The sequence below is a fragment of the Misgurnus anguillicaudatus genome, chromosome 3 (genome assembly GCF_027580225.2).
Source record: "Misgurnus anguillicaudatus chromosome 3, ASM2758022v2, whole genome shotgun sequence".
Lineage (NCBI taxonomy): Eukaryota > Metazoa > Chordata > Actinopteri > Cypriniformes > Cobitidae > Misgurnus > Misgurnus anguillicaudatus.
In genome coordinates, this window is record NC_073339.2 from 4,565,147 (window position 1) to 4,578,010 (window position 12,864).

A 12,864-nucleotide genomic window follows, 5' to 3' on the forward strand; every position below is an offset into this window, starting at 1 on the left:
TCTGGTCTCCACATCAAACAGAAAAATCTTGTCTTTATTGTTCTGATACTTATGGAGGGCACTGTGTGTGTGCGCGTGTGTGTGTGTGTGTGTGTGTGTGTGTGCGTGTGTGTGCATATATCTAGATTTATTTTTTCATGAGTAACTAGTAACTCGCTACTTGAGTATTATTTTCATTGCATACTTTTTACTTCTACTTGAGTAATTATTTATTTAGTTACTTTTACTTTAACTTAAGTAAAGTTTTTGGCTACTCTTTCCACCTCTGTTAAAATCTTCATGAATCTAGGCTGAGTTTGCCACGTTGAAGCCTAAATAATCAGACAGATAGTAAGTTAATCGCCCATCGCTCACAGCCCAGCACCTGCACCACTGCATGCGTATCGCGCTGACAAACATACACCTGATTTTACTGCCCTGACGAAATCTAAAAGTATAATTTCTCTTATTAGAAGCTAGCCTAATGTTTGCCAGTTATTAAAATGGCGGTTGTAGTTTAAATAGAGGTCGTGAAATAATTAGCATTGACAAAAAACTGCATAAAACAATGTTATATTCCATATTATAAACTTTTGGTTATGTGTACTTAAGTGAGTAAATAAGTTAAATTCTCAATAAGTGTGATATGGCTCTTATTTACCCCTTTAAATGTAGAATAAAGCTTACTCGGGTATCTTACAATGCACTTATGTTGTTATGCAGTTTTAAAATACAAAATACGAACATGTCTGGATGTAGATAAAGCCTACTTGGACATATTACAATGCACAAGTTTTGTTGTATGCAGTTTGAAAATACATGTTTGTAGAAAAAGTATATTGTACAATGCACTGATTTTGTTGTTATGCAGTTTCAAAATACAACATGAGTATGTTTAAATGTATATGTAGTCATCATCACTGATATATCTCTGGCCCTCATGACAAACTAATTGAATAGCCCTGTCGTAGATGCTCAACACACAATCATATTCATAAATAGTAAAGAAATGCAATGATATTAGGCTATCAGTGCTGCTGTCGCTCTCTCCCATCGCTTATTTTAAAAATGAGCTTATGAGGAATAAAATGCAGCTTATATCTGCTGCTTTTGGTGACGTGAACTCTGGCCTCCGATGATGTAATATGACGATTTTTGCATCATCGGAGGACTTTTTTGCAGAACCAAAATGCAGATATCTCTCCTCTCAGGGGGAAATGATGGAGGGAAACATGGTCATTCAGTAATACTGCCGGGTTTCTACAGATACAAAGCTGAATGCTAAATCGGTGAAGTATCCCTTTAAAGGTGCAGTGTGTAATTCCTGGAAGGATCTCTTGACAGAAATGCAAAATAATATACAAAACTATATTATCAGTGGTGTATAAACACCTTTCATAATTAACCGTTATGTTTTTAATACTTTAGAATGAGACGTTTTTATCTACATACACCGAGGGTCCCCTTACATGGAAGTCGCCATTTTGTGCTCCCATGTTTCTACAGAAGCTCTTAATGGACAAACTTTTTTATTAAGTTGTCTCCAATCATGACATGTTTGTCCTGTGGTGGCTACCGTAGCTTCTCTATGCATTTCAAAAGCGAGGGGTGAGCTGTGAACTGAGCTGTTGGTTGCAATTTGGAACCTCACCACTAGATGCCGCTAAAATATACACACTGCACCTTTAAGTCTCATGTTTTTAAGATTATCTTAAGTACTAAAGGATTTTTGGTATATTATGTACAAAACTAGTGTGTGAAAATAGGGCACTTTAAAGGGATTGTTCACTCAAAAATTAAAATTATTTAAATTACAATTCTAAAAAAAAATTAATAAGAAAACACTGAGGGCTTGACATTAACTTTTTGAGGAACTTGTCCTTCGGACAAGTAAATTTGTGTTTCACTTGTCCATGCACAAAAGTCACTTGTCCGGGTAAAGTTTTATAATATAATGTATTTTTTGTGTTTTGCTAATCAGTGGCAGAGCAAGGGATTTTTCATAGAGGAATCGGACAACTAATTTTTTCTTACACTTGTCCTACAAAAAATCCACTTGTCCCGGACAAGCGGACAAGCCTTAATGTCGAACCCTGAACATGTGCAGCACAGCCGTTATAGTTGGTTCTAGGCTAGCTAGAGCGGGTTATCTAGGCTTGTGATCCCTGTATTTACATAAAATGGTCTGTGCTAAGCCCCGGATGTCCTTAAATGCTGGAAACACCCCTGGTTACAAGCCTGTATACATTTCTGTGTGTGTGTGTGTGTGTGTGTGTGTGTGTGTGTGTGTGTGTGTGTGTCAGGAATGCTTCCACGTATTGAAACCAAACTTTGTACATGAACTTGGGACTCCAATGCGAGGATGCACAAGATAAAAAACATTCTAAAATTTTACATTTCACAAATCACGTTAGTGACCGCACCAGAGCAAGCACACTTTTGCGGTTCCTCTGGAAGTGCATTTTCTAGTTATTATTATTTTTATTATTTTTCCCGGGTAGATTTTTTTGGCCAGCTCTAGCGACCAGACCGTTTGACGCAGAGACACCGTTCAAACTTTAAAATGTTCGGGCAGTACCGGTGTAAGTTGCTTGAGAAGATGAAGTCACAGATCCATGTCGTTCGGCCACCATATTGGATAGAACACAAAACCTTAAAAAAGTTTCACAGGTCACAAATTTTGTCCAAACTTCATGAAATTCCACGTACGCGATCCTTGGACCGAGCCTCACAAAAGTTACTAGAAGGATTTTTGATTTTCGGAAGCGTTTGCGCGCCACAGCCCAAACTAAATGTGCGTCAACGCCGCCAAAACAGGAAGTAGTTCAAATCTCAATATGTCTGTAACATTTATTAACCAAAATGTTTATATGAACTCTTTACTCCAATGTGAAGATGCCCAAGATAAAAAAAACATTGCAGAAACATGTCTATATTATGTTATTTTCACTTTAAAATGTCCAATTAAAACCTGTGTAAAATTAAAAAATGTCATTAGCCTTTACCAGTAGAGGGCAGCCTTTACGTTCAAACGTGTTTTTTAGACAGAATGTAAAGATAGCGGCAGCCATCTTTAGAAGCTAAGCTAACAGGCTATTGCTCCGTGGAAAAGTTTGAATAACAATGGCGGGATGTAGTTTTAATGTTAAAATGGCAAAATGGAATTTCAAAGAGCTGTTGAGAGAATCATGTGTTCCTTTAAGAGCCACAATACAGCGAAGAGCTGAGGAAGAGAAAGCAGAGAAGCCCGGAGAAGAGGCGACAGCCTCAGACTCTGCTGCGAGCCCGTGGAGGACTCAGTAACCTCGGCTGCCACTCAAGCTTCGTATCGTATATGGACAGATTCCTGGATACATATTTTTAGAATCGTAAACTTCATCTTATTCACTATACAGTATGCGGTTTCGGACGCAAAACTGCAAATGGATTTTATATTCTGAATGCTTGAATCAACGCGAGCTCTCTGGAGAACGTGCATTTTCACATACAGGTAGGAATTATATGATTCAGACATATTTTAATCCCTTTCTTTTATTTCAGTGATATATGGCACGACAAGTTTAATTCCCTTTTTCATCAATGTTTTTTTTTTCCTTTTTCATCAATGTAATACATTGTAAACGTATTAGTTTGTAAAGACGTCAGTTTCGCGTCCTCGGGTAGCAGTGATCGTTTGGCATCGGTATTTTAATTAATTACGAAATTTGTATTTTATTTTTAAATTGCTATCTTGTGTTTCTGGCGCATTCGCGGATTAATGACTCATTTGAGTCGTTTTCATTACAAAGTGTTGCAAATAAATGAGTCTTTTGAGTCGACTCTTTACAAAGCGAATGGGCCAAATGTTTTAAAGTGGTTCGCGAATCAGTTTGAATGAATTGTTCAGATCGCTTCAAACACAGAATCGTCCGAAGCTGTTTTACTCGTAACCTATGTAGAAACACGCAGAATATAACCAGTGTTGGGTGACGTGGAAATGAATTTACCAATCTTTTAACTAAAAGCAAAACTTCACACATGTACCCGCCATTACATACGCGCGACCGCCGACCTGTTCGTCGTCAGACACAGTTAAACGCGTGCAACCTCCAGAAACACTGTAGCACAGATTGAAGAAAATCCATCGATGATTGACGTCTGATTCGCTGTTTAATGTACTGTATGATGTAAGTGATTCTCACAAAACACACGTGACATGACAACGTAAGAAAACATGAGTTTTGTCTAAGTGTAAACTGTCAATGTCCTCAGACCATCTTAGGAGATTCCAACTTTATACATATACAAAACTGTTGTCAGTTTACTTGTCTGATATTTCAGCTACAAGCTACATTTTTCTGTATACTGTTGGTGTATGTTGCAGTTTTACACATACTGTAGAAATGCCCTTCATAAGTATTCTTCTGTTTGCTGTGGAGTCAAGAAATGTCTAAACATTAAAAGATGAACATGAGACAAAAGTACAGAATCTGTCGCATTATTTTTTTTAATGGGCACTGAGCTGTGTCCTGATTGTTTACACATGAAAAGCATAAAATATGTAGGATCAGTTTGATTCACTTATGTGCATTTGTGTACAATACACATAAGTCAGCATTTAATGCTGTTGTTCTTTGTTGTTAAAGCATGTATGTGTTGAAACATAAACAAAGGTTAATAAAATGTGACATTCTAAACTTCTGGTATACTGATATTTATCTTACCAATTTCTGGTCTCCACATCAAACAGAAAAATCTTGTCTTTATTGTTCTGATACTTATGGAGGGCACTGCGTGTGTGTGTGTGTGTGTGCGTGTGTGTGTGTGTGTGTGTGTGTGTGTGTGTGCGTGTGTGTGCATATATCTAGATTTATTTTTTCATGAGTAACTACTAACTCGCTACTTGAGTATTATTTTCATTGCATACTTTTTACTTCTACTTGAGTAATTATTTATTTAGTTACTTTAACTTCAGTAAAGTTTTTGGCTACTCTTTCCACCTCTGTTAAAATCTTCATGAATCTAGGCTGAGTTTGCCACGTTGAAGCCTAAATAATCAGACAGATAGTAAGTTAATCGCCCATCGCTCACAGCCCAGCACCTGCATCACTGCATGCGTATCGCGCTGACAAACATACACCTGATTTTACTGCCCTGACGAAATCTAAAAGTATAATTTCTCTTATTAGAAGCTAGCCTAATGTTTGCCAGCTATTAAAATGGCGGTTATAGTTTAAATAGAGGTCGTGAAATAATTAGCATTGACAAAAAACTGCATAAAACAATGTTATATTCCATATTATAAACTTTTTGTTATGTGTACTTAAGTGAGTAAATAAGTTAACCGCAAAAACTAAATGTGCGTCGACGCCGCCAAAACAGGAAGTAGTTTATCTCAGGAACGCTTTTACTTATTGAAACCAAACTTTGTACATGAACTTGGGACTCCAATGTGAGGATGCACAAACTAAATCGGCGGCACCAGAGCAAGCACACTTTTGCAGTTCCTCCAGAAATGCATTTTCTAGTTATTATTATTATTCCCGGGTAGATTTTTTGTGTCAGCTCTAGCGACCAGACCGTTTGACGCAGAGACACCGTTCAAACTTTAAAATGTTCGGGCAGTACCGGTGTAAGTTGCTTGAGAGGATGAAGTCACAGATCCATGTCGTTCGGCCGCCATGTTGGAGAGAACACAAAACCTTAAAAAAGTTTCACAGGTCACAAATTTTGTCCAAACTTTATGAAATTCCACGTACGCGATCCTTGGACCGAGCCTCACAAAAGTTACTAGAAGGATTTTTGATTTTCGGAAGCGTTTGCGCGCCACAGCCCAAACTAAATGTGCGTCAACGCCGCCAAAACAGGAAGTAGTTCAAATCTCAATATGTCTGTAACATTTACTAACCAAAATTTTTATATGAACTCTTTACTCCAATGTGAAGATGCCCAAGATAAAAAAACATTGCAGTAACATGTCTATATTATGTTATTTTCACTTTAAAATGTCCAATTAAAACCTGTGTAAAAATAAAAAATGTCATTAGCCTTTACCAGTAGAGGGCAGCCTTTACGTTCAAACGTGTTTTTTAGACAGAATGTAAAGATAGCGGCAGCCATCTTTAGAAGCTAAGCTAACAGGCTATGGCTCCGTGGAAAAGTTTGAATAACAATGGCGGGATGTAGTTTTAATGTTAAAATGGCAAAATGGAATTTAAAAGAGCTGTGAGAGAATCGGGTGTTCCTTTAAGAGCCACAATACAGCAAAGAGCTGAGGAAGAGAAAGCAGAGAAGCCCGGAGAAGAGGCGGCAGCCTCAGACTCTGCTGCAAGCCCGTGGAGAACTCAGTAACCTCGGCTGCCACCCAAGCTTCGTATCGTATATGGACAGATTCCTGGATACATATTTTTAGAATCGTAAACTTCATCTTATTCACTATACAGTATGCGGTTTCGGACGCAAAACTGCAAATGGATTTTATATTCTGAGTGCTTGAATCAACGCGAGCTCTTTGGAGAACGTGCATTTTCACATACAGGTAGGAATTATATGATTCAGACATATTTTAATCCCTTTCTTTTATTTCAGTGATATATGGCACGACAAGTTTAATTCCCTTTTTCATCAATGTAATACATTGTAAACGTATTAGTTTGTAAAGACGTCAGTTTCGCATCCTCGCGTAGCAGTGATTGTTTGGCATCGGTATTTTAATGAATTACGAAATTTGTATTTTATTTTTAAATTGCTATCTTGTGTTTCTGGCGCATTCGCGGATTAATGACTCATTTGAGTCGTTTTCATTACAAAGTGTTGCAAATAAATGAGTCTTTTGAGTCGACTCTTTACAAAGCGAATGGGCCAAATATTTTAAAGTGGTTCGCGAATCAGTTTGAATGAATTGTTCAGATCGCTTCAAACACGGAATCGTCCGAAGCTGTTTTACTCGTAACCTATGTAGAAACACGCAGAATATAACCAGTGTTGGGTGACGTGGAAATAAATTTACCAATCTTTTAACTAAAAGCAAAACTTCACACATGTACCCGCCATTACATACGCGCGACCGCCGACCTGTTCGTCGTCAGACACAGTTAAACGCGTGCAACCTCCAGAAACACTGTAGCACAGATTGAAGAAAATCCATCGATGATTGACGTCTGATTCGCTGTTTAATGTACTGTATGATGTAAGTGATTCTCACAAAACACACGTGACATGACAACGTAAGAAAACATGAGTTTTGTTTTAGTGTAAACTGTCAATGTCCTCAGACCATCTTAGGAGATTCCAACTTTATACATATACAAAACTGTTGTCAGTTTACTTGTCTGATATTTCAGCTACAAGCTACATCAACATTGAGACTAAAGTTAATTTGTTAATTTGAAATGCTTGTCTATTCTGTGCTTGTATTCTTTTTCTGTACTGTTGGTGTATGTTGCAGTTTTACACATACTGTAGAAGTGCCCTTCATAAGTATTCTTCTGTTTGTTGTGGAGTCAAGAAATGTCTAAACATTAAAAGATGAACATGAGACAAAAGTACAGAATCTGTCACATTATTTTTTTTAATGGGCACTGAGCTGTGTCCTGATTGTTTACACATGAAAAGCATAAAATATGTAGGATCAGTTTGATTCACTTATGTGCATTTGTGTACAATACACATAAGTCAGCATTTAATGCTGTTGTTCTTTGTTGTTAAAGCATGTATGTGTTGAAACATAAACAAAGGTTAATAAATGTGACATTCTAAACTTCTGGCATACTGATATTTATCTTACCAATTTCTGGTCTCCACATCAAACAGAAAAATCTTGTCTTTATTGTTCTGATACTTATGGAGGGCACTGCGTGTGTGTGTGTGTGTGTGTGTGTGCGCGTGTGTGTGTGTGTGTGTGTGTGTGCGTGTGTGTGCATATATCTAGATTTATTTTTTCATGAGTAACTAGTAACTCGCTACTTGAGTATTATTTTCATTGCATACTTTTTACTTCTACTTGAGTAATTATTTATTTAGTTACTTTTACTTTAACTTAAGTAAAGTTTTTGGCTACTCTTTCCACCTCTGTTAAAATCTTCATGAATCTAGGCTGAGTTTGCCACGTTGAAGCCTAAATAATCAGACAGATAGTAAGTTAATCGCCCATCGCTCACAGCCCAGCACCTGCATCACTGCATGCGTATCGCGCTGACAAACATACACCTGATTTTACTGCCCTGACGAAATCTAAAAGTATAATTTCTCTTATTAGAAGCTAGCCTAATGTTTGCCAGCTATTAAAATGGCGGTTATAGTTTAAATAGAGGTCGTGAAATAATTAGCATTGACAAAAAACTGCATAAAACAATGTTATATTCCATATTATAAACTTTTGGTTATGTGTACTTAAGTGAGTAAATAAGTTAACCGCAAAAACTAAATGTGCGTCGACGCCGCCAAAACAGGAAGTAGTTTATCTCAGGAACGCTTTCACGTATTGAAACCAAACTTTGTACATGAACTTGGGACTCCAATGTGAGGATGCACAAACTAAATCGGCGGCACCAGAGCAAGCACACTTTTGCAGTTCGTCCCGAAATGCATTTTCTAGTTATTATTTTTCCCGGGTAGATTTTTTTGGCCAGCTCTAGCGACCAGACCGTTTGACGCAGAGACACCGTTCAAACTTTAAAATGTTCGGGCAGTACCGGTGTAAGTTGCTTGAGAAGATGAAGTCACAGATCCATGTCGTTCGGCCACCATATTGGATAGAACACAAAACCTTAAAAAAGTTTCACAGGTCACAAATTTTGTCCAAACTTTATGAAATTCCACGTACGCGATCCTTGGACCGAGCCTCACAAAAGTTACTAGAAGGATTTTTGATTTTCGGAAGCGTTTGCGCGCCACAGCCCAAACTAAATGTGCGTCAACGCCGCCAAAACAGGAAGTAGTTCAAATCTCAATATGTCTGTAACATTTACTAACCAAAATTTTTATATGAACTCTTTACTCCAATGTGAAGATGCCCAAGATAAAAAAACATTGCAGTAACATGTCTATATTATGTTATTTTCACTTTAAAATGTCCAATTAAAACCTGTGTAAAAATAAAAAATGTCATTAGCCTTTACCAGTAGAGGGCAGCCTTTACGTTCAAACGTGTTTTTTAGACAGAATGTAAAGATAGCGGCAGCCATCTTTAGAAGCTAAGCTAACAGGCTATGGCTCCGTGGAAAAGTTTGAATAACAATGGCGGGATGTAGTTTTAATGTTAAAATGGCAAAATGGAATTTAAAAGAGCTGTGAGAGAATCGGGTGTTCCTTTAAGAGCCACAATACAGCGAAGAGCTGAGAAAGACGGAGAGCAGAGAAGCCCGGAGAAGAGGCCACAGCCTGAGACTCTGCTGCGTAGAGCCCGTGGGGCACGCAGCACCATCGGCTGGCACCCAAGCTTCGTATCGTATATGGACAGCGGAATCCTGGATACATATTTTTAAAATCCTAAAACGTCATCTTATTCACTATACAGTATGCGGTTTCGGACGCAGCCTGACTGTGTGAATACGGTATTTAAAAACTATATATATTGAGCATTATTTGATACTAATATTTCTCAAATACGTTTGTGCAAATGGATTTTACATTCTGAACGGTTATGAATCAACGCGAGCTCCTGGAGAACGTGCAGTGTCACTGTCACATATACAGGTAGGAAGACATTCAGACATCTTTTAAACCCTTTATTTTATTTCAGTGATATATGACAAGTTTAATTCCCCTTTTCATCAATGTAATACATTGTAAACGTATTAGTTTGTAAAGCGTGAGTGGGTTGATGTCCTCAGACCATCTTAGGAGATTTCTAAATTTATACATAGTGAATGCAAAACTCTTGTCAGTCATGTCTGATATTTCAGCTATAAGCTACATTAACATTGAGACTAGAGTTAATTTGTTGATTTGAAATGCTTGTCTATTCTTTATTTGTATTCTTTTTTCTGTACTGTTTGTGTATGTTGCCCTTCATACGTATTAGGAAAATACAGGCAAAATATCTCTGTTTGCTGTGGAGTCAAGAAATGTCTAAACATTAAAAGGTGAACATGATACAGTACAGAATCTGTCACATTTTTGTCACACAACTTTTTACCTGTTTCAACATAGACAATATTCCAACTCAATTGAACAACACATTTGTATTTTAATACTCCTATCTAATGTGGGCATTTTGAGACCATTGACAACTGTTGAAGTGATGAACTGTGTCCTGATGCATTAATTGTTCACACATGAAAAGCAATAAATGTGTAGGATCAGTTTGATACACTTATGTGCATTTGGGTACAACACACATAAATCAGCATTAAATGCTGTTATTTTTTGTTGTTAAAGCATGTATGTGTTGAAACATAAACAAATGTTAAAGGCGGAGTCCACAATGTTTGAAAAACGCTTTGGAAAAGAAGACGGGCCGACTACCAAAACACACTTATAGCCAATCAAATCAAATGCTGGGTTGCGTATGTGTGGGCAGGGTCTATCAACAGAAGGTCCAGATTCTATTGGGGTAGGGGCGTGTTTGTTTAGGTGATTTCAAATATCAACATTGGCTTTCAAACGTCATGGACTGCCTCTTTAATAAAATGTGACATTGTGTACTTCTGACATACTGATATTCATCTTATCAATTTCTGGTCTCCACAGCAAACTGTTTTGATACTTATGGAGGTCACTGTATATACTGTGTGTGTGTGTCTCATGAATGCTTTCACGTATTCGTATTGAAACCAAACTTTGTACATGCACTTGGGACTGCAATGCGAGGATGCACAAGATAAAAAACATTCTAAAATTTTACATTTCACAAATCACGTTAGTGACCGCACCAGAGCAAGCACACTTTTGCGGTTCCTCCGGAAGCGCATTTTCTAGTTCTTATTATTATTCCCGGGGAGATTTTTTGTGTCAGCTCTAGCGACCAGACCGTTTGACGCAGAGACACCGTTCAAACTTTAAAATGTTCGGGCAGTACCGGTGTAAGTTGCTTGAGAAGATGAAGTCACAGATCCATGTCGTTCGGCCGCCATATTGGAAAGAACACAAAACCTTAAAAAAGTTTCACAGGTCACAAATTTTGTCCAAACTTCATGAAATTCCACGTACGCGATCCTTGGACCGAGCCTCACAAAAGTTACTAGAAGGATTTTTGATTTTCGGAAGCGTTTGCGCGCCACAGCCCAAACTAAATGTGCGTCAACGCCGCCAAAACAGGAAGTAGTTCAAATCTCAATATGTCTGTAACATTTATTAACCAAAAATTTTATATGAACTCTTTACTCCAATGTGAAGATGCCCAAGATAAAAAAACATTGCAGTAACATGTCTATATTATGTTATTTTCACTTTAAAATGTCCAATTAAAACCTGTGTAAAAAATAAAAAATGTCATTAGCCTTTACCAGTAGAGGGCAGCCTTTACGTTCAAACGTGTTTTTTAGACAGAATGTAAAGATAGCGGCAGCCATCTTTAGAAGCTAAGCTAACAGGGTATTGCTCCGTGGAAAAGTTTGAATAACAATGGCGGGATGTAGTTTTAAGGTTTAAATGGCAAAATGGAATAGAGAAGAGCTGTTGAGAGAATCGAGTGTTCCTTTAAGAGCCACAATACAGCGAAGAGCTGAGAAAGACGGAGAGCAGAGAAGCCCGGAGAAGAGGCCACAGCCTGAGACTCTGCTGCATAGAGCCCGTGGGGCACGCAGCACCATCGGCTGGCACCCAAGCTTCGTATCGTATATGGACAGCGGAATCCTGGATACATATTTTTAAAATCCTAAAACTTCATCTTATTCACTATACAGTATGCGGTTTCGGACGCAAAACTGCAAATGGATTTTATATTGTGAATGCTTGAATCAACGCGAGCTCTCTGGAGAACGTGCATTTTTACATACAGGTAGGAATTATATGATTCAGACATATTTTAATCCCTTTCTTTTATTTCAGTGATATATGGCACGACAAGTTTAATTCCCTTTTTCATCAATGTAATACATTGTAAACGTATTAGTTTGTAAAGACGTAAGTTTCGCGTCCTCGCGTAACGTTAGCAGTGATCGTTTTTCATCGGCTCTATAACAGCTGCATGGTTTAAATGATTGTGAATTGACGCGAAAAAGTGTCACTTTACCTTAAATCATGCATGTTATGCCAAGTGTATTTAAACAGTCATGCCTTTGAGAAATGTATGACACATTAAAACACAGCTTGCCACAGCTAGAAGACTGCGTATATTTACATAATCTTCAGATAAGAAAGTTATATATCTAAATCGTATGCTTGACTAACGGGAACACGATCGATTGCATTATGCTGTCAATCATTATGCTGTCAATCACTCAGCGAAGCATTGATTTCACATGGAAAGCAAGAGGACAGGGTCGCAATCTTGAGCGTGCATATGTTGCATGAGATGCAGAGCGCGAGTCACCCCTTCACGTGTATTCGCGCTTTGGTCTGCCCGCGTCAAGATGCGAAGACTGACAGTGGTGAGTTAAGAGAACACGGACTCTATGGCTGTTTTAACTTTATTTATTGTATTTCCAGCTTACAACAACTCCTCTTCCGACAGTTGTTGTCTGATATGTCGGCTCAACGATCACAATGACATTAGATGTCTTAATAAAGGAAACGATTTTTGTGAACTAGATAAAAGATCCTGGCGTTTCTCCGAAGTTCAAAGCAGACAAAGGCTCAAATATTATGCGAGTCATCGTTCTCACACAAGAATGCAATTTAAACGTGTAAGTCAATCGCCCATCGCTCACAGCCCAGCACCTGCACCACTGCATGCGTATCGCGCTGACAAACATACACGTGATTTTACTGCCCTGATGAAATCTAAAAGTATAATTTCTCTTA

At 38.0% G+C, this 12,864-nt stretch overlaps 2 protein-coding genes across 7 annotated transcripts in view; both read right to left on the bottom strand.

The window, feature by feature from the left end:
• The window catches only part of LOC129443899 (adhesion G protein-coupled receptor E3-like), a 137,286-nt gene that overhangs the window by 64,088 nt on the left and 60,334 nt on the right, over nt 1–12,864 (bottom strand). The window lies entirely within an intron of this gene.
• LOC129445246 (adhesion G protein-coupled receptor E3-like) overlaps nt 1–12,864 on the bottom strand; it is a 44,244-nt gene that overhangs the window by 13,365 nt on the left and 18,015 nt on the right. The gene's annotated exons all lie outside the window — the stretch shown is intronic.